General features: G+C 33.4%; 1 protein-coding gene across 2 annotated transcripts in view; it reads right to left on the reverse strand.

Annotated features, from left to right (window-relative positions):
* Nucleotides 1–23,543, reverse strand: part of LOC115211043 (dipeptidyl peptidase 4) — a 591,943-nt gene that overhangs the window by 442,011 nt on the left and 126,389 nt on the right. The window lies entirely within an intron of this gene.

Consider the following 23,543-nt stretch of genomic DNA (forward strand, 5'->3'; position numbering starts at 1 on the left):
AGATATCCCCACGTGAGGGCCATTCAAAGGAGACCTCAAACATGGTTCCGGCAAAATGGGGCAACTGTTTATACCGCAAGTGAAACAATGCAGTTGATACGGCAGTGCTTTGGAGAGAGAATAATCTCCCGCTACAGCAATGTCAACTGACCTTCAGGTTTCATAGACTTGACTAGCCCGGATTTTTTTCTTGTGAGGATACCTGAAAGAGTATGTTTACGTCAACAAACTGGAGACCCTGGTGCAACTGAAAGAGAACATCAATGACGAAATCAGAGAAGTGGGGTCTGAAACTCTTGAGGGTGTTATGGTGCAAGCTTTGGAAAGAACGCGGGTGTGCGAAGCCGAAAATAGATGCCATTTAAGCGATATCATTTCTCATATGTGATGTAGTAAAGTTGCAAAATTTGACTTGTGCATATTAATTTCCATTATGTCCTTTATATTGTATCAAATTTTCATGAATTTATTTGTAAAGTTAAGGAAGTTATAAGAAATTGAAGCCCATAAGTGACTTTTAGGATACCCTGTATATATATATATATATACATATATATATATATACATACATATATATATATATATATATATATATATATATATATATATATATATATATATATATATATATATATATGTATCCACACATATCACACATTTATATGTTAATAAGTATTTAAATCCGTGTATGTATAAATGCATCTATATCTATCTGTCTATCTATCTATCTATCTATCTATCTATCTATCTATCTATCTATCTATCTATCTATCTATTTCTATGATACAATTTATTTAAGATATAGTTTATTTATATATTATAACACTGAATTTCGCATTTTGCAGATTTCAAGTAAAATGTTTGTGATCATATCAACAGTATAAATTAATAGGTATATAGTTTTTCAGATCTATTTAAATAGTCTGGAAAAATCTCTTTGTGAATATTCTCAAATTTTGCATTGTAATGCATTTCTAACTTACATTGTGTATTATATTCACACATATGACAGAAGAATGTGTATACTTGTATATGTGTTTGTGTACTCGAGATACGGCAAGACACAATCACTCAGCATGAGATTTAGTGAAACGAAATTTCCATGATACTTTGAATTTTAGCAAGAGATTATTTTTGGTATATGATACACTGTTAAGCCAGACAGTAATTTACTGATCTGTATATAGTAAATAAGTTAGTCTTTTGTCAGACATACATCAAAAGTAATGTTTGATATTATTGAAAGAAACGAAACAAAGAACTAAAATAACAAATTCGTATCATGTTATTATATAGCAGATAATGGATTTTAAAGTATCGAATGTATACTACATATATACATGCATACATATATACATACATACAAACACACACACACACACCACACACACACACACACACACACACATATATATATATATATATATATATATATATATATATATATATATATATATATGTATATGTGTGTGTGTGTGCGAGTGTCTGTGTATATGACATATATATATATATATGTATATGTGTGTGTGTACATATATGTATACATGTATACGTACATATATATATGTCTCTCAATATAACCACATATGTGTATATATTACTTATAAGTATACACACACATATATACTTGTACACATACTGATATACCATAAGACATGTGTATTTACTATAATTCAGTATATGTGATTACATTAAATACACACATGCACACATAATATCCCCACTATTTTATGTATATGTGTATGTATATAACTGACTAATTGAGAGTGTACATAAATGCTTTTGCAACTTGCTTTGAATGTTGAATTGCATTTTCTGAAGTCTTGTCTTAGATTTTGAAAGGATATTAATTATCTTTCGAAACAAACTGAGCTGCTAGAGATCTAAATAGCCATATAACGTCTGAAAGAAAGTCGGTGAATATCCGAGAGACCTTTATAGAATTTTATGAAGTTCAACATTAATTAAATTTTGTATAATGTCGTGATAATATTTTGAAGCTACTGAATAACGTTACCTGGTTTCACAAAGTGAATATACTGCTTGATTATCATTTCATGACTGAGTTCATAATTATTACATAAAATTCTGTCTCTGAGCGTGGTAGATAAATGCCTTAGAGCTAAGTTAGTTGTAAAGATTTAGCTCATTTATTTTATGTCGTTAGTTGCTAGTCGTTAGCAGATAATAGTTTTATTAGGGACATACCAGATTAGTTTCCTGGGATAGACTAATTTGGTAACCAGACAATTACTTCTTTTTTATCTCATTTCCTTATTACTGCAGACAGACTGAAGTTTTATTACCATTAAGCATTTTGATGTGATTCTTATGCTCATATAGTGTCGCACTTTAAAATAACCGTTCCTAAATGTTTTCCTTTGGTTAAAAAGTAAATACACGGTTGTCTTTCTTAAAATATAAACATGGAAGCATTAACTATTCTCCATCATGTTTGAAAGTGAAACATTACTCTGGGTTTCGCTTAAATTCACTAAGTCGTTATGTTTGAGCGTAGAGTTATTCTTGTAGGAACAATACCAGTACAATATATTTCTCTCTCACCATGTTAAAATTAGTCAAAGTTTTAATAGTTAGTTTAGCGGGTTAGTAAGCGGGTTCTATATTGGTGCTTTATATACTAATTACACTTGCATAGGCTTATAACATGATGCTTTATACTTTCTTGTGTCATGTTGAAAGTGCAGTTTCTTTGATATAGCAAGGGAATTCAAATAGCTAGAGTGAATCGTAACCAAATTCCCTCCATTGCACCATATCATCTTAAAAAAAAGACAGATTGGACAATGTAGTCCTAGCTATACGGAATGATTACGATTGGAGCGCGTTTGATTATAAGTTTGCACAATCAGAGAGAACCTATAATTTGCTGCTTGTGTATCCCTCTCCACACTGCACTCGTTACATAATTATCGTGAAAAATTTTCTCTTTTCACTATGCCCTGTTCACCAATATGCACACAGCACTCACACACATAAACGTGCAACAGTACCTCTGGTCCTTTTAAATCAACAAGGGTACAGATCACAAAAATGTCCTTCCTATTACACTCAAACAATGCAACTAAGAGCTGGTTCATATGCTCAACAAACTTTTCATCCTCTTCCTACAGAGGCACATCCCGATCTCTGGAAACACTATCACATATCCTGTTCTAAAGAAGGGTAACCCGCTCTGATCTTGTTGTGTAACATAGTATTGCACTCAGTTTGAACATCACCACATTGGTGGATGCTGACAGCCATCAAAAGCAACTTTATCCAACACATTGAACCTCTCTTCCTCCTTATGACTAATTAGCATAGCTTTCGAAAAGCCAGATCTGGGGATCAACTTCCAGTGGGTTCTTCTGAAAAATTTAATGAAATCAGTGTTGTTTCTCTTGACATCAGCAAAGTTGACAAAACTGACCACCTATCAGATTCCATCTTTCTTTTGTCTCTTGCAATAGAATCTTCTTGCCAGATCACAACATCGTGGTATTTGGTGATGGACTTCTCTTTGACTCGCATTGTACCTGCTCTGATGTGCAGCTGATTTCATTATTTCCTTCTCTTACTAGTTTCCGTCCTCTCCAACGATGCCCACCACGATACATATCTCAGCACATTTATTTACTGTAGGGAGATGAAAGTGGGTTCCCATTGACTCATACATTACACAACATATTAGGCAACATATATTGATACATATACCAAAATGCATATATATATATATATATATATATATATATATATATATATATATTCCACTTTTATATGCACACATGCACACCGCTGTATACATACGTATCTAAACATGTATGTGTGGGTGCGTATGCATTACACTTTGAAATACATACTCTGCAAGAATAATGTAGTTAGCATATTCAAAGACAAAGAGAGAGAGAGAGAGAGAGAGAGAGAGCGAGAGAGATGGGGAGGGGGAGAGAAATAAGGCTGGGGCAGGGAGAGAGATGTGGAGAGGGAGAGAAAGTGGAAGAAAGACAGAGAGAAAGATAGAAGGGAGAGAGAGAAAGAGAGAGAGGGAGAGGCAGAGAGAGTGAAAGAGAGGGCCATGAAAAAATATACCAGATTCATAAATTTAACCAGCATCTTGCATTGGTAAGTATAAATTATAACGTTGCCTGTAGGAAACAAAGGTATAATTTATAGTGATTATTGCTATTGCAATATGCGCTGCAATTTATAATTTTTTATGATATGGTTGCGTTATGAAATACATTTCTAGAGAAAGGGATGGCCAACTAAATACCTCATAGTGTTTAATTCTGTACTTCTTGGTTTCTTTCATCAGTAGAAATATATAATATACAATTCAAAAGAATATGCCAACCTATTCTATCAAATTAAATTAGCCAATAAAGGAGCCTGTACATAATCAGTTTCCCTGCTAGAAGTAACAGACAAATCTTCACTAAATTATACTCAATCGTTTTAAAATACGAAGCATATTTTAGACAATGCCGCGCCTAGATACACTATATAAAAGATGACATGTCTACTCAGAAACACACACACACCACACATTATATATATAATATATATATATATATAGATATATATATAATATATATATATATATATATATATATATATATATATGTTTATATGTATAAAAAACACACAAATTTCCATACGAAAGCAAGTGATCTCTGCCCTTGGCATGTAGCTTCATCCGTGTTTTTCTGACGTGAATTTGCTACCCAGGTATCGGTTAACCGAATATCCATACTAAGATAATTCATTCAACTACTTAAATATATATGTATGTGTATGTATATACATATATATATATAATATAGTATACATGTAGGCACATATACATACATATAAGTGTAAGCGTAAGCACATATACATATGCACATACACACCATATATGTTATAGGTGCATACATACATACATAATATATATGTGTATATATATATATGTATATATATTATATGTATATATATATATATATATATATATATATATATATATATATATATATATATATTATATTAAATTAGAGACAAACCACTATTATGCAAATCAAACAAAGAAAGACTTAATCCAATACATAAATTAATTTATATTATTTAGAAATTTAAACAATTATTAATATCCACTACGATCGTTTAATGTCTTCTTTTTTCATCAATCTTTGAGTAGTAGACTTCTTCAGGTGGTTTCAAATATGTATGTATGTATATACATATAATATATATATATATATATATATATATATATATATATATATATATATATATATATATATACATGTAGGCACATATACATACATATAAGTGTAAGCGTAAGCACAATACATATACATATGCACATACACCCATATATGTATAGGTGCATACATACATACATACATATTTGAAACCACCTGAAGAATGTCTACTACTCAAAGATGTGATGAAAAGAAGACATTAAACGATCGTAGTGGATATTAATAATTGTTAAATTTCTAAATAATATAAATTAATTTATGTATTGGATTAAGTCTTTCTTTGTTTGATTTGCATAATAGTGGTTTTGTCTCTAATTTAATATAATATAATATTTTACCATAAAATTGGATTCAATCCTAAATCTGATTTTTCCCTGTAAGTTTGGATTATTCCCTAATATTTATTATTATATATGTATATATATATATATATATATATATATAGATATATATATATATATATATATATATATATATATATATATATATATATATATATATATATTATATATATATACATATATACATATATATATATATTTTAAAAGGGTTGAATTTGGATTCGTTGTTTAATTGGAGCAGTTTCCAAAAGATTTCTAACGTTGATTCTTCATACTTTACTTTGAATCTTCTGGTGTAAATTGGCGTAGATATGAAAGGTTATATAAGTATATTAAGTATATGATTTAAATAATAGGACGACAAATTCAATAACACTTTTCGAAAATGGAGGAGATTAGTTGTTAATATGGAATAAAATATTTTTTATTCATTTCGCTATACGATCGTTTCGTACAGAAGGACAATAAATTCATTTTAAGAATCTGAGTTGTCAAAGAGCACTCACCAGTAATACAATAAGAAAGAAATGATAAAGACTAAGTAAAGAAAAATAGGGACGTTAGAGTTACTTGGGTATGGTGTTCTTACTACATGTCGATTTAACACACGCCCAAGAATTACGCATTACAAGAATTAGTAAGAACGTCACACACGTGTAACTCTAAAGTCCCCTTTTTTCCTTACTTTGTTTCTATTATTTTTTTGTTATTGTGCTACCGATGAGTACTCTTCAACAACTCAGATTCTTAAAATGAATTTATTGCCTTTCTGTACGAAACGATTGTATAGCGAAATGAATAAAACATATTTTATTCCATATTAACATCTAGTCTCCTTCATTTACGAAAAATATGATTGAATTTGTCGAACTTCGTTCTCTTACTTATATCATACACTTAACATACATATACATATATATTCATACATGCATATATATATATATATATATATATCCTATGGCTGTGTGTGTATCTGTGCGCACACGTCTGTGTTCACGCGCATGTGTGTATCCTTCGTCAACTGCTCTGCTTTTGTGCTGTAGGCAGAGCGGTTGGTGTCGTTGTCAACCGCGCCCCTTACATATTAATCCACAGGATTACCATCGGGTGAATTAGGAGTCCAGGAATTGTTGCTAGTGAAGTCGTAAAAATTATTGAACAATCTTCCGGAGGGAAGGTAAGGAGCCAAAGCCTGCTGCCATATATATGGCCCTTGAGCAGCAAATGTCTCCAGCCACGGATTGACTGGAGTCTTTAGAAGCTTCACACAACCGTCTGGATTGAGTTTAAGGCTCTGTTCGAAAATGTCGAGAAGTAATCCATCGCGCGGACACAGTCAGAGCAGAGGCTACATCATCCCTTCCTGTTGGACACGGCTTCATGTTTCTTTTGCAGGTGCCCATGTCACGCTTTATAGCTTTTACAGTATTCACAGGCCATTGAGCTACAGTCATGATGTCGGCATTTTGATACCCGGCGCGAATCATCAGGATACAGGTAACTCTTTTTCAGTATTCAGATGCCTTCCAGTCCTCCATGTCAGCTAACTTTTTCTCAACTACAACTTTAATCTTTATGCTCTCCAATGCCGTTGACAGTTCAGTGATAGATCAAACTGTTCCTGAAAAAAAAGGAGACATAAAAGATCGTCAAATTTATCCCGAACACCCTGTATGTGTGAGTGTGTGTGTGTATGTGTGTGTGTGTGTGTGCATACACCCCCATACACACTTATATGAATATACGCGTGTGTGTGGTGTGTGTATATATATGTATGTATGTATGTATGTATGTAGTATATATGTATGTATGTATGTATGTATGTATGTATGTATGTATGTGTGTATGTGTGTAAGTGTGCGTGTGTGTATGTATGTAAGTATGCATGTATGCATCACCAAAGAATATAAGCGTCTGCACGAAAGCTGAAAAGTAGTGATTTTCAAACGAGGTTCCTCATAATATTTGTCCGGCAATTCCTTGTTACTCTGCCAAAAGTGCAGCTAACTAATAACAGACTATAAGAAATCTGCCATAAACGATGCTATAGTTCACCACTATTTAACTCTTTACGCCATAGGGAAATGTATATCTCAATAAATTCTGAAATGAAGCTACTCAACGGCCTGTGCCTATCTAGTCATCAGCAATCAAATGTATTGCCAATCTAATTATAAAATAGTCATTAATTGTAAATACTCTAATCATTGGCATTATCAACATTAGATTATCGTTTCTCATTGTTATCAATATGAACGGATGTAATCTTGCTAATTACTCCCAGCTCATCATCAAAGACAGGAAGACAGAATAACGCTGAAATAATTAATGATAATATTATTAATAGTCAGTTAAGCAATAATTAGCATGAAATACCTAAAAGGAAGCATTATGATTTTCGTTATTAGTTATTGAATATTTCTGTTGGAAATTTTCCCTAATAAACTTGTATCTTTCTTTCGTGTTATATTCGGCTTTCTTGTGTATTACATTCATATAAAATATATAAGCTGTAGGATTCATTTTAATTAGGAGCTAAAGAAAATTTAACTTGACATGCTTGATCGTTATGTCTTTTAAAATGGCATTAGATGCCTAAATAACATAATATGATTTACAGCAGGTATCAATACCTGTGTTATGTAATCGATGCATCTGGAGCATACCTTTTTCTCTACGGTGTCCGCAAACATATTGTCGACTATTTTAAAGTGTGAATTAATTCCAGTTGTCAGGATATGTTTGTATATCATATACACCTGACTGTGTCAGTCATTGGACTGCAGCCAAGATGGGGCACCATCTAAAAGGTTTTAGTCGAATAAATCAACTCCAGTATGTCTTGTTCTTGTTGAGTCTGGCACTTACTCTGTAGGTTAGTTCGCAGAACTGCTAAGTTCTGGGGACGCAAACAAACCATCACCAGTTATCACGTGATAAGTAGGGGATAGATAGAAACATAAAGGCACATACACATAGATACTCATAAACGCATACGTATACAAACGCACACAGATTCACATACACACACACACATATTGACGGGCTCCCTGACAGTTTCCGCCTACCAAATTCACGCATAAGGCATTGGCCATCCCAATGTTATAGTAGAAGATATTCACCTAAGGTGTGACCTGTAGATTATGAAATGTAGTGAAGAGGCTTAAGGAAGAATGTGATCCGGTATAATAATCTCGCAGCATTATTTCTAGATTACAGTTGTTCTGCACTGAGTTACGCTGTCATTCACGCTGACGGAAATGCAATAAGCTAACAACACTGTCGTTGATGCCTGCCACCAACGGCGCTACTGTTTGTCACTTTTGAGCTCTCTCTTTACTCTTTTACTTGTTTCAGTCATTTGACTGCGGCCATGCTGGAGCACCGCCTTTAGTCGAGCAACTCGACCCCGGGACTTATTCTTTGTAAGCCCAGTACTTATTCTATCGGTCTCTTTTGCCGAACCGCTAAGTGACGGGGACGTAAACACACCAGCATCGGTTGTCAAGCAATGCTAGGGGGACAAACATAGACACACAAACATATACACACACACTTATATATATATATATATATATATATATATATATACATATATACGACAGGCTTCTTTCAGTTTCCGTCTACCAAATTCACTCACAAGGCATTGGTCGGCCCGGGGCTATAGCAGAAGACACTTGCCCAAGATGCCACGCAGTGGGACTGAACCCGGAACCATGTGGTTTGTTAGCAAGCTACTTACGACGCAGCCACTCCTGCGCCTATACAATAACTGTATACAATAACTAAACATAATATCTTTAAAGTGATGCTACTTAATGTTCTTTGCCTAGATAGTGATCAGAAGTCAAATGTATTACAAAGAAACATAAATTGTAACTCTAGTCATTCGCATTATCAACATTAGAATATAACTTGTCATTGTTATGAATATGAACGGATGTGATCTTGCTTATTACTCTTAGCGAGCCTACCCTATCTACCATGTTTTTCCGTTCCAGGTTCAATGAGTTTCATTTAATACACTAAAGGTTTTGAGAAAGGAACTTAGCAACTTCCTAATCCGTTTTCTTTTATACATATACTGCTTTTGAATCTAGTCGAAGTTAAACCAATAATTATGAAAAGAAACTGTTGGAATTGTGAGAGAGAAGGAAAGAGAGAGAAAGAGAGAGAGTAAGAGAGAAAGAGAGAGAGCGAGAGAGAGCGAGAGAGAGAGAGAGAGAGAGAGATAAGGTACTCTATGATGAAAAGGTAATGTGTTTATCAAAGCGTACGACAGAGAAGGCTAGATCTAATCTTAATACTTTAGAGTTCTGCTGCTTCTTCGCAGATTAGGTACTTAGGCAGGAAGTTATTTATCATATTCTAAACGCGGGATGTTTGACACTGAGGTCATATTAAGAAATACTTTAAGAATTACTCTAAAGGTAACATTGTCAGAGAAAACTCGCCAAAATTTCATCGAATATGTATTATCTTTATAGCAATTGAAGATTAATCGGTGTGCTTAAAATTATGAAATTTTATAATTGCTATTAAAGCACATACCACAATTACTTTCGCCATTTCAAACCAGCCAAAATTCGCTCATGTGGCACCTACTTTCTTAAAAATATGACAACACTAACTAATGTACCTTATACATAGATACATAGGGACATAAATCTAAACACACACACATGCACATACATGCACACACGTGCACACACATGCACACGCACGCACGCACACACGCACACACACATGCACGCGCACACATTCACTTCATTGGGCAATTACCCAGTGCATCCCCTTTTCCAAGACATACAATACACACACACACACTCATTACACACACACACACACTCATACCTGTCTATGTGTATGTATATGTATATATGTGCTTATATATATAAATACATTTATAGTGTGTCTGTGCGTGTACGTATATATATATATATATATATATATATATATATATATATTCAGACACTTATTTGTATTCTATACACATGTTTGTATGTATAAACATATCCATACATACGCACGCACGCACATACATACATTTGGCATACATATACACATGCATGCATACATACATACATATACATGTATATATGTATGTATATTAGAGACACTAATAACCAGTTGTTAGAACTGAATATACATATGCACATACGCTTTAGTGTAAATTGTTAGCCAAATAGACAAGTACAGAATGTAATATTAATAGACGGATGGCAAGATAACAAAAATTACGTGATCAACTTCATTAGATTATAGCTATGCCTGCAATAAGAAGAAGTGTACTTAGAGATGGGTGCTTGTACAACAATCTAACGTTTCCCGGGAGTCATTAAAATGAAGTCTATGAATCTCTCCTGAAACATTCTGAAACGATAAAATCCTAAGAACATTCTTACGCTTTGAGGGTAAAGAACAAGCTTTATATATATAATATTAATTCAACAGGCTTAAAATCTTAAATTTGTTTTGAAGCAAGAGTGACTAAAAGAAGCATGGAATAGCGTAAACAAATGCAAGCAAAGTGGATGTGAGACAGAAACGGCTAAATGAAAGGCTTCAATTTCAACCAGCGAATGAAAACGTATCGTAAAATCTTGATGGATAAAAATGACAAAATCATATTAGAAATTTTGTTAAACCGTTTGCAAAATCGTATTAAAATATTTTCTAACATGCATAAATCGAATATTTTGGAAAATGCTATATTATTACCATTTCCTGCGAAAGAAGTATATTAACCATCACCGACAGTTACAGTCATCGACGAGAAAGTTGAAGGTGAGGAGGATTAGGGAAATTAATACGGATATGGAATAATGATATGGGTGCAAATCCTATCTGCCGCCCTGTTAATCGTCTTATTCGTGTGTCTCTTAAATGAACTCAGCCAGGTTTCCAATCTGAGAACTCAAATTTCTCCCACCAATCACATAGGTCTGGATAGAGGTCAAAGGTGATCCCTTACCTCCTCTGACTTAATCATAGAAAATGCATGTAAAGGAATGGAATTTGTTGGACGGAATTTAAAGAGCGAAAGTGAATGCTGGATGTAAAATGCAACTCATAAGTTGGAAAGAAGGTGGAGAGGAGAGGGAAAATGTTGAACAACGAAGTCTATTAAAGGAGAAGCAGAAGAGATACAAATTGCTCAATTACACTGATTGCTTTTATTTGAAATATATCTGGGATATCTTTGATTGAACAAAAATATATGTAAGTGAAGGTTTCTTTTGAAACGCAGCAATATCTGAATAAATATACTAGCTAGATCATGTACCAATTATTAATCGATTTATAGATTTTCTTTCAAACAACATTTCGAAACATCCACAGCTAAACAGAATTCTATTTAATGAATACCACACGATTTCGAATAGTCTTTCAAGGTCAGAACTGAAATAGGGTTACTCTTTTCTCGACATGTCCGATAGTATACGTGTAAACGTGTCTAAGGAGTGATCGAATACGAACCCTCAATAACAGAAGGAAACTGCTGCACTTAAGTGGGATAGAAGGCGTGGAGGAGCACGAATGTGAAGAACAAGACTTTCGATTGAAGGCGATGTAGAACTAACACAAATTGACCAATTAGGCTGATTATTTTCTTCTAATATGTATCTGGGAAGTGTTTGATTAAAAATAAAAGAATAGATAGAAAACAAAAAAGAACGCAACGAACTGTATCATCCGATGTGAAAACAATATTCCATGCTGGGATCCATTTAGAGTTTAGGATTAGAATATAGTTGGAAAATCAAAGAATCAGGATACAAATTGTGGAAGTAATCACATGTGACGATATGTCAGATGGTTAATTAAGAAATACGATTGAAGAAGAAATTAGCTAGTGCCAATCACCGAGACAGCTAATTATTTGGAGCGAATAAATGTGTGTGAAGAATGTCAAAGGGCTAAGAAGAATTGTCGATACTGAAGCCTTTGATTAAGATTATCTCTACGATACTCTTATTCCCTTTGAATTATAATTCTGTGAGGTAGTTGGTAGTGACCTCAGTCTCTACCTAAGGTTGTGATGACTACCTGTCAAAAGTTCTTGAATCTTTTGACTCCTACGGACAGTGCCTAGTATGGTATTCCGTCTCGCATTACGGATGCTCGGCTAAAAATAAATAGTTTCATCGCCTTGTGAGGCAAAGGTTATAAACTTTATAGTATATGCATTTTGGAGCCCCTTAAGACAGAAATTGCCGTTGCTAAACTGATACCAAATGGATCACCCTGTATACCTGTGTATCACAACAACAAGAGCGAGCAGGAATTCTGACATTCGTACAACTCAATATTTCCAAATACTTAACCCAGGCTTAGTGACCAGTAGTGCGAAAGTCCATTAAATATAAAAAAAAAAACGGACTTCCCTTTAAGAAATGACACTCATTTAAAGATATAAAATAATTTAATTGCTGTTGTTCATAGCCCCAAGTCGGGCAAGATCGAACACATCTTTTAATTAGGGATGTTTTAGCCGAAATCATTATTTGGTTTTGAAACAGAATACAAACTAATGTCCATACTAGCAAGTCCGGTGACTGTATAAGGGCTTCCTTGTTTAGTGGTGAGTTATGTACATTTGGATGTGTTTTGGAGGCAATCCATTTAAAACATTTGGAAAAGCTTGTTTAGAGAATTCTCACTTAAAATAACTGGAAGGAAATGTTTTTGGGTCTGGGGTTTCGTGTTTTGCGAGAGAAAATGAATATTTCCAGGAAAGTAGAATTAGCGTTACATTTTGTACGAGTACCATGTAACTGGGAACGTTGATTAAAAGACGAATGAAATTTCTGATGTATAATATCGATCTTGCTTGGAAAATTATAACGTATTTCCGTGGGATTTAAAAATTTTCTTCGATTACGTTTAGTGCAATAGTTATCTTCATAAACTATTAAATAGAATCCAAATCCAACCGTATTAACTGCGAGCCTGCTAAAGCTACAAACGTTTCAGGTGGTGATGTCTTAGACTGTTTCATGTTTTTGAAAACTCTTCATCAGAAGCGAAGCAACTGAAACCATAAAGGAAGCGTTTGCTTTGGCTTTGTCTGTAAATAATAGATATAAATATAGTAAACAGGAGCATTCATCTAAATTCTACCAAAGAGGCTAGAAGGACATTGTGTGCTCTATTTGAAGAGATTCCGCACAGAAAATGAAAACACACGAGAAAGGGTGAAAGGGAGAAAAGGAGAGAAATAAAGATGCAGCAGATTATGTGTGAAAAAGTGAGGAGAAATTGTAGATAAAAGACAGATAAGAGGAAAGAAGGAAACACTGAAGCACATAATATAATTTCAAAGATTAAACTGGTAGCTAAGAAATCCTACGGAGAACTACAGGAAGAGCAGTTATACATGCAACACATATATACTGACGCGCGCACATACAAATACATAAAATAACGCTGGAAAGTTTAGGGAAATGAAAGAAGAGTTGAAATTCCACGAAGATATTATTAGTGTCAACATTGTGAATACGCCTTATTAATTACATCACGGTTAAATACACAACGTTCGTATATAATTTCATTCTTATCACTATGAAAATTTGAAGCAAGTTATATATAAGTACCACAGAAACATCTAAATAAAATTTCAGTTGAAACGCAGTGACACACACACACACACACACACACACACACACACACACACACACACACACACACACACACACACACATTTATATGCATGTGTGGATGTTTTTATGTGTGTACATGTGTGTATGCATGTGTACATGCTAGATTACGTAACAATTATTAATCGATTTATAGATTTTCTTTCAAGTAACCTTTCTAAACACCCACAAATAGACAGAATTCTTCATAATGAATGCCAGAAGAACTCAAATGGTCTTTCAAGGTCAAAACTGGTTCACTTTGATCCTGACATATTTGATGCTATAAGTATAAAGTTGTATGCTAAGTGTCAGTGTCAAAACTCGAGCGCCATGTTTTAGCTAAAAGCGGATGAGAAACGTGTTCCTGATGCTATGGATCCAAATTAAGAAATCGATATGATATTGAACCTTGTTGAAAGTGGCTGTAACAAACTTGTTTCCCCATCATAACCTTTGACGAAAGAAAACTTAAAGTTCAGCTGCTGAATAAATAAAAATGTTCTGATTATTTAGGAACGTGTGGGTTTTCGAAGTCATATATGTAGCTGTGTTAACACAAGGAAAAAAGTCAATAGAAAATTAACTTTGCATAACTTGAAACAAATTATAAACCGTAATAAATTTCTAGAACAATGTTGTGTATAAGTTTCAGTCTTTTGGTAGCAGATGAACATTGTAACAGCGTAGTAATGATAATAATAGGGGCGTAGGTGAATATCGTAAATCAATAAGTAAGAGTTACTGAAATCTATTTTATATGTTTGTTTCAAATTCGTGATTGAGGCAATTTCGCTTCACTTATTTTGTTCGTTCTGGTACACACACAGAACGCATGCATAGAAAAAGATATTGAGCTAACAAGAAAGCCTACACATGGTCACTCGTGTCATTATAAATAACAACAGAATCCCTTTCAATTCATATTCGAATGTTTAAAGCACGAAGAACCCATTTAATAGTGTAATTCAATACAATTAAGCATACATACGATTAAGCATACATAAACTTAGCTATGATGTGGCTGGACTACCAAAAGGTTTTTGATGGTATATCAGATAGGTGGATTATCTAAGCACTGCAACTGGCCAAAGTCTGACCAATACTAGTAGCTACCATCTACCACCTAACTAAAGCCTAATACCTCTCCCTACTTCTTAGAGTCTTCAACGAACATTTTGAATTTGACACCATATACTAACAACAAGACATTCTTGTTGTTAGTACTACTCTTTGCTCTGTCATTAACGCTTCCTATCGTACTTGATCACGAACCATAGCAGGTATAGGATGATTTTATCAACGTTTCACTTTTTCATTGTTGATGACCTGAAGCTGAATGGACCAAGTGCCAACCACACCAAAAAGCAACTGCATCTCATAACCCAATTCCCTAAAGACGTTGGAATTAAATTTGATGAGTCCAAAATGTGCATTTTTGGTGGAAAATACGAGAGGTTTTGCTCTCTTTAATGACGTTAAACATGAACGACCCTAAAAAATACTACCTAAAAACATTTACTTTTTGGGGAAAGTAACTCGGACAGGATAAAAATGTCACCTTTGAGAGACCCATATATAAGGAGAGGACAAGGAATGGATACCTCCCGAGAGTTAAAAATATATGGTCTTCCGAAATCTTAGCCCTTCCCTGTATAATTGTATACAAATATATATGTAATATATATATGGCGTTGCTATGTGGTAGGAAGCTTGCTTCCTAACCACTTGGCTCCGGATTCAATCACACTACGTGGTACTTTGGGCAAGTATTTTCTATTATAGCCTCGTCCTGTCCAAAGTCATGTGAGTGGATTTGGAAGATGGAAACTGAAAGAAGCCCATAGTATATATATATATAACTAATGTAGGATAAAATTTTTTTCGGGAAAAAAATGTTATCAATGGCCAGCATATCAAAAAATACCTTTAAAGGTTAAATTTATAAATAATTTACAAGATAAGGGCAAAAGAAAAATTCTAATGCCAAATATGCCGAAAAAAAGACAAGAATTGTCAATAATGTATATATATATATATATATATATATATATATACATACAAACACATATACAGGGTGCGTTGGGTAAATGGTTGCCATTTTATATTTTCAATATCGCGCATGTGCACTGTTTGTTTTTGATTTTGTCGACTACACAGTATAGTAGGGTGTTTACGTTCGCGTAAATTAGCGGTTCGGCAAAAGACATCGATAGAATAAGTACTACGGTTAAAAATAAAATAAGCACTAAGGATGATTAGTTTGACTAAAATTCCTCAAGGTAGTGTCCCAGTATGGCCGCAGTCTAATGACTGAAACAAGATAAAAGATAAAAGACAAATATATAAACAGAGCGAAGGAGAGAGAGAGAGAGGGGGGGAGAGAGAAAGAGAGGGAGAGAGAGGGAGGGAGGGAAACCATGCAAGTGGCTACGTTTAGATATATTATAAAGTTAATTTTCGAAATAATCTTTTACTTGATATAAAGAATATTAATTCGGTTTCTAAGAAATAATGGAGATACTTTAGATTGCCTCGACAGCAGGCAGGCTTCAGTAGATGCAAATGTTAAGCTATAGAGATTAAAATGTAAATTATAATTGAATTTAAAGAAAACAATTCAGTAAGTTATAATTTCTATAGAATAATGATTCAGACTTTGTATTCAAGCACAACGATAATAATGACGAATTCCATTAACTGATGCATTTTTGAAGGATGATTGGAGATTTGGTGGACTGTGTGAAATCAAAGGAAGATTTAGTTTAGCAACCAAACATAAGATAAACACCTGATGCCTGTTAGCAAAATTAGAGTATATTTGCCAAATTATTAGGTGCAGCGACGTTTTAAAAAACCTTTTAAATGAAAAAATACTTTTGAAACCAGTATACTGCACAGCTACATCTAATGTAACGAATAAATTAGCATGTAAGATGTAGTTCTTTTTTGCTACATTTTATAAAAATATATTTAAAAATAACTTTTTAAATAGATGCAAAAACGATAGATTTGAGTCCCAAAGATATGAAAGTCGAAATTTTGTTCATTAAAATGTTGAGATAAAAACTGAGTTTGATAAGCAAAGTTTTATTCGCATTCTGTACTAAATTGAAAGTAAGAGAAATGTTGCTACGAAACTATTATTTACATGTATAATACAATATGAGCTAATTTCTAGAAGTATCTTGTTCATATTAAAATATCATATCAGCCAATCACATATTTTTCTCAGGTCACTACCACAAATTAAAAAATCTAGATTATTTGAAAAGTTCCTCTTCTTTTTTGTTTTTAAACTTTTTGGAACTCTCACAGTATTCGGAGTAATATCTTATGTATTCTCATATCTTATATTTACTGTAGTGATACATCTGACCGAGTGGATAGATATAATGGTGCCCTCAAATTCTTCCAGAGAACTGGAGAAGGAAATAAAATTCTTCACATTGTCATAATATATGCTAGAAATAACAGTCAAATCTCTCTTTCTCTCAAACACACTTCACCGTTTGCACGAATGTGAAAATACATTGCTTAATGTGATTCTAGTCAATCTTACAAAACTGGATGGTTACGAATGAAACATCTCTGATCAGCTGTCGTTTCTAGCGTTAAACAACAGTACTTTTAAGATATTTCGGTTTTGTGAATGAAATTTCTTAGTATGCAATCACAAACGGTATTAATCCAAAATGCAATGGCACCTTACATTTTAAGTACTTTAATGAAAGGTTAGTAGAATTATTTTCTATAAAAAGTAATGACTTAACGATTAAAGAAACTAAATGGAAAACAAAATACATTTTATTTGAATATATACATCATTCAGTTTGACTGCAAAAAGTTGTTCTATACAACCTTCTATAACAATGTGAAGTGAAGCGTAAACTTTTACCCATCGTAGCAGATATATTTTCTGAATATATTTGACAAAATGTATGTTAATATGACAACGGATTAGGTACGTTTAACCTTCAATCCTTCTGAATCACATGGTCGATACATGCTAAAAGCATCTGTGTAATGAGAATCTTCTTATTTTAAGCATAAACTTATGATAGATATTGACCCAAGCGCAGACGTACAATTTCATGAGAACTTGAGATGTATTTTTCTTGACATATTTTGTATATTCTTTACTTGATCAAATACTTAAAAGACTTCCTATTCCTGTTACTTTGAAAAGCAATGAACTACTTTCGATCAGTTTAATGATACGGTTTCTCGGGGATATCTCTTCAAGCTTAATTTGAAATTAGGTTTTTCTGAAGAGTAGACAATGTATGATTTAAATAGCATTAAACAGAATTTTAAACGAATATAATTCTCCTTCGATCAAATGAACAAAGAGAAGGAGAGTAAGCATCAATTTGTTATCACCATTTCTCTCTCTATGACAGAAAAGAGGCTTAGTTACGATATATTTTGATTTGCTGTTGAATTTCTAATCATAGACGCCAGGGAGTATTAGAATTAGGTCGACGATTCATAACGAGGAATAGAAAAGAACTAGGCTTAGAAGATATCATAATTTATATAAATAGATGCAGCACATTAAGAACATCAATGAATACTAAAGAACACATAAACATGACTAATATCACAAGTAGTTTAGGCAATTTAGCGGAATGATATGTTTTGAAGAGTGCAAGGTGAAAATATTTGGCAAAGATTTCGAAGATTCTGGAGAAGAGTGTTGGAAAAGCGAAAGTGTGTTCATATTCATTTACGTGTTACAGGCATTTGACTGCGGCCATGCTGGAACACGGCTTTGAAGGTGTTTAGCTTGCTTAGTTTAACTTTACTACTAATTCTATTGATTTCTTTCATTAAAGAGATCGCATACGGAGGTGTAAACAAACCAACTCCGGTCATCAAACATTATTGAAAGACACAAAGATACACCTATCTATCTATCTATCTATCTATCTATCTATCTATCTATCTATCTACTATCTATCTATCTGTCTGTCTGTCTGTCTGTCTGTCTGTCTGTCTGTCTGTCTGTCTGTCTGTCTGTCTGTCTGTCTGTCTATCTATCTATCTATCTATCTATCTATGTATCTATCTATATGCATATATATATGTATATATATATGGGTTATGAGAGGTAATGGTGTGAGGAAGACCCAAAGGTGTCAGGTAATGCTGAGTAAGTGCGATGGATAGACCATAGTTAAGCTCCAGGTTCGGTGATTATGCGAATAAGGAGTCCAACGTAGGTCATATATCAGTGTGTGTATATATAACATTTTTTTTCAGAATGAGATAAATGAGAACGTTTTTTTTAATCTCATTCTGAAAACAAAATTATATATATATATATATATATATATATATATATATATATATATATATATATGCATGCATAAGTTTTCGCATTGTTTCTGTGTATCAAATTCATAATTCATATTCACTCACAAGGCATTATACGGGCCGGGATCATAGCTTTAGAGACTTGCCCAAGTGTGCGGTCCAGTGGTTGTGACCCCGAAACTCAAAAATCACGAAGTGAAATTCTCAGCCACACAGCCGTACCTGTATTTATGTTTATTCTAATTATGTTCATTCTTCGTTTAACGAAGCTTGCTTCTAACAAGGAAATGAAGCTCTATCAGTAGACTTTAGATAAAAGCAGGAAAGAATTAAGCGTTTAAAACGCTTTCAGATTTTAACTGTTCCACTTGCAAATAATATTTACGAAGTTGAGAGCTAGATGTTCGCTTTCTTTCCTTCAAAGCATTAGCATTTTGAGATATCATAGGCATTTAGCAACATAGCTACATGTACGAATTACTATAAGTACAATTGTCAGTTTATAATCTTGATAGAAAAGCTGTATGATTCGAAATGATTGCTGGTAAATATATTTTCTTATAGCTTTCGAAAAAAAATATTTCTGATGTGCAGCTGATCCTTATGATAAGACATAATTTGCCCTTACTTTTTCAATTAACCACAAACGCGCACACACACACACGCACACACATACACACGCATGCACACGCACGCACACACACACACACACACACACACACACACACACACACACATTTTTCTAAGGAATTTTAGAATTTATTTCAACTGAGCACTTAATCGCTGTTAAGGTCATGAAAAGACTCAAACCTCTAACATTGTTCAGTTATGTTTAGGATTCATTGTAGAACTTCAATTTCCTGTATGCTGTATTTGAAAGGTATACGACAATATGAATAATACAAAGCAGCTGAATTAAACATCAAATTGTTGAATGAAAGAAAGTTTTAGATTGCATGACTATATAAACACACTCACACACACACATACACACACACATACACACACATACACTTATGATAGATATATATGTATTATGGAAGAGAGAGAAACATTGGCTTATATATATATGTGTGTGTGTGCGAGCATATATATATATGCATGTATGTATGTATATATATGGATATATATATATATATATATATATATATATATATATATATATATATATATATATATATATATATATATATAGATGTGTGTATGCGTGTGTGTGTGTGTGTGTGTGCATGTATCAGGAAGTGAAAAGAGGGAGAAGCGGGAGGAATTTACAATACATTACAATGGCAAAATCATACTGACTACAACACATTGTGAATCAATAAATGATTCAGAATCTACTGCCGCGTCAGGGATTAAGTGAAAAGCCACTTGACTCAGATGAAAGTAGTCATCATGCAAGCTATGCAAACGGGAGATAATCTGGCGATCTACATACAACTTCCTTAATATTAGTATTTATAAAGGCGGCGAGCTGGCAGAATCGATAGCTCTCCCGGGCAAAATACTTAGCGGTATTTCGTCCGTTTTCACGTTCTGACTTCAAATTCCTCCGAGATCAACTTTAACTTTCATCCTTTCAATGTCGATAAAATAAGTACCAGTTGAGCACTGGGGTCGATGTAATCGATTTACCCTTCTCTCGAAATTACTAGTCTTGTGCCAAATTTCAAAACCAGTATTAGTATTTGCAATAGTCTAAGGAAGATGCGATTTGGAAAGTTCCCTTTAAGCTTTTGTAATCTAGCAATGTTAAAAAAAAAATTGCTGATTGGGTATGGTAAGTTTAACCGAGATTTCAAACTTGCTGAAGGTATTTCGTTGCGTTTTCTTTTGTCAGAACTTTTTTCACAGTGCAGCTTGAGTACTCCTAGCTGATATAAATAGGTAAAATATAATCTGAGAATATTACTTGTGTTAAACTGATATTCTATCCAATGTGTGATATACTCTTTGTTTCATGCCATGAAACTGGAGCGATGCACCTGTCCTCAAATCATCTGAGCTTAAGCTACATTTACACATGTCGGTAATTTGAACAATTCAGACGTAGCTGCGTTCATATGGAATGGAAAAATAACAAAGATAAAACTATAACAGTAGCAAAGTTATTTATTTGTTTTCTTTCACTTCGAAACTTGTTCCTTTTATTTTGCTGAAATATATCAACTATTACATGGAGATTAGAAAGAGAATACATATTATTTCATAAGCAAAATTTAATTATCAATACTAGAGCTATGATTATCAAGTAGATTTATTAATCCAAGAATTATGATTATTTTATCCGATACTTCTTTTTAAAGCCTTTTAATCATACTGTCAGCAAGGTTTTTTTCCAATAATGCAGAACCTAATTTGTGTCATTCTTCATGAAAATACAAAAGAAGGAAAAGAGAAGAGAAAAGAAACGAAAACCAAACAAATAAAAAACAAATAATCCTTACTTGAATTCTACTTTGACTTGGTGTTACACGTATTCAATCAAGTCTATGTTTGGAACCTGTTCACACAAAAAATAAACTTCTCTTTTCCAGGATTTTGAAGAAACGTTTTCACTAATTTGTCAGAAACGCAGAGATGCTATCATATCATTATATTGCAACTTTAGAATGAGACCTGTTATGAAGGGAAGGAAATTCTATTGTAAATGTTTTTTTTATTTTATCGTGCAAAGACAGTTCCATTGTAGACAATAGAAGGACTAGCATGTTGACTGGGGAAGCATATCATTAGTAAATTGTGGTTAGGTTTTCTTGCTGATTGTAAGCATTTTTTACACTAAACTTTGAGTCTTATTTATTTGTGGAGTAGTAATAGGGCAACGGGAAAAACTTAATTCAACGAAATTGATGTCTTTTTTGTATGTAGAGTGCAAGATGTGGTAGTGTTAAAAAATATTGTAGTGTCTCTGTGAACCCAATTTATTATGTTGTCTTCTTCATAAAAAATGAAAATCTCAAAAATTCATAGCTAGACGAGGGTGGTCTTTAACAAGAAACTAGGTTTTCGGCACATTACAGGGTTTTTAAAAATGTTAGGATGCTGACTATTAGTTGTAAATTGATACTATTAATAAGATAAAAAAATAAATGCTCCCTTTTAAAGCCTAGCCAGGCTCATGGGGCCGCTTTCCCAGTTTCAATGGCGTATGTGTTCCCTAGCTGGACGGGATGTCAGTCCATCGCAGAGTTACTCATTTTTGTCAGCTGAGTGAACTGGAATAACGTGAAAGGAAGTGTTTTGCTCAAGAACACAACGCGTCGCCCGATCCAGAAATCGAAACCACAATCTTACGATCATGATGTTAACACCCTAACCACTAAGCCACGCGTCTCCTCAAATTGATACTATTAAGAAATATATTTCATTGCTGTTAAGAGCGGGACCACTGTATAACTTAAGGATTTTATTAGATAGAGCACACCTAGGGAAGTAAGTTGTCATACTCATGATAAACTACATGAAGGCAAATCGTGAAGGGAGCACCAATGATGTAACGAGTTACGAGATTCAAGCAAGCTTTGCGTATTGGAGTTTAATGAAACATTCTATATTATTTGCTATTTCTATATTCTATTACTGTCTTTTGTTTTGAAATAATATTCTCTGTAAAATTAAATACGATGACTCAAATTCAATACCTAAAAATAGTCTTTTTCAAGTGCTCTTTCTTTGCATTTGTACCATACCAACAGAATGTCGTTGAAATACGTTGAAAGAAGCTGACTGTTGCTATAAATACATGAATTAACCACATATTTGACGACTAATAAGCTTTGAAGTTACAAATTACATGCGTCAACGGATTAAGATATTCATTTGTACATTTTATTGGGATTATGCACAGAAGAAAAGTTAGTGTATATAATTTCTCAACGGATTTCAGGTTTCTGACGTAATGAATTTAGAACTGTGCATCCCTTTCTTTTTTTATCTTCCACTAAACTCTCCCACTCTCTCACTCTCTCACTCTATCTCTCTCTCATTTATATATGTAT

Source organism: Octopus sinensis, linkage group LG4 (assembly GCF_006345805.1).
Source record: "Octopus sinensis linkage group LG4, ASM634580v1, whole genome shotgun sequence".
Classification (NCBI taxonomy): Eukaryota; Metazoa; Mollusca; class Cephalopoda; order Octopoda; family Octopodidae; genus Octopus; species Octopus sinensis.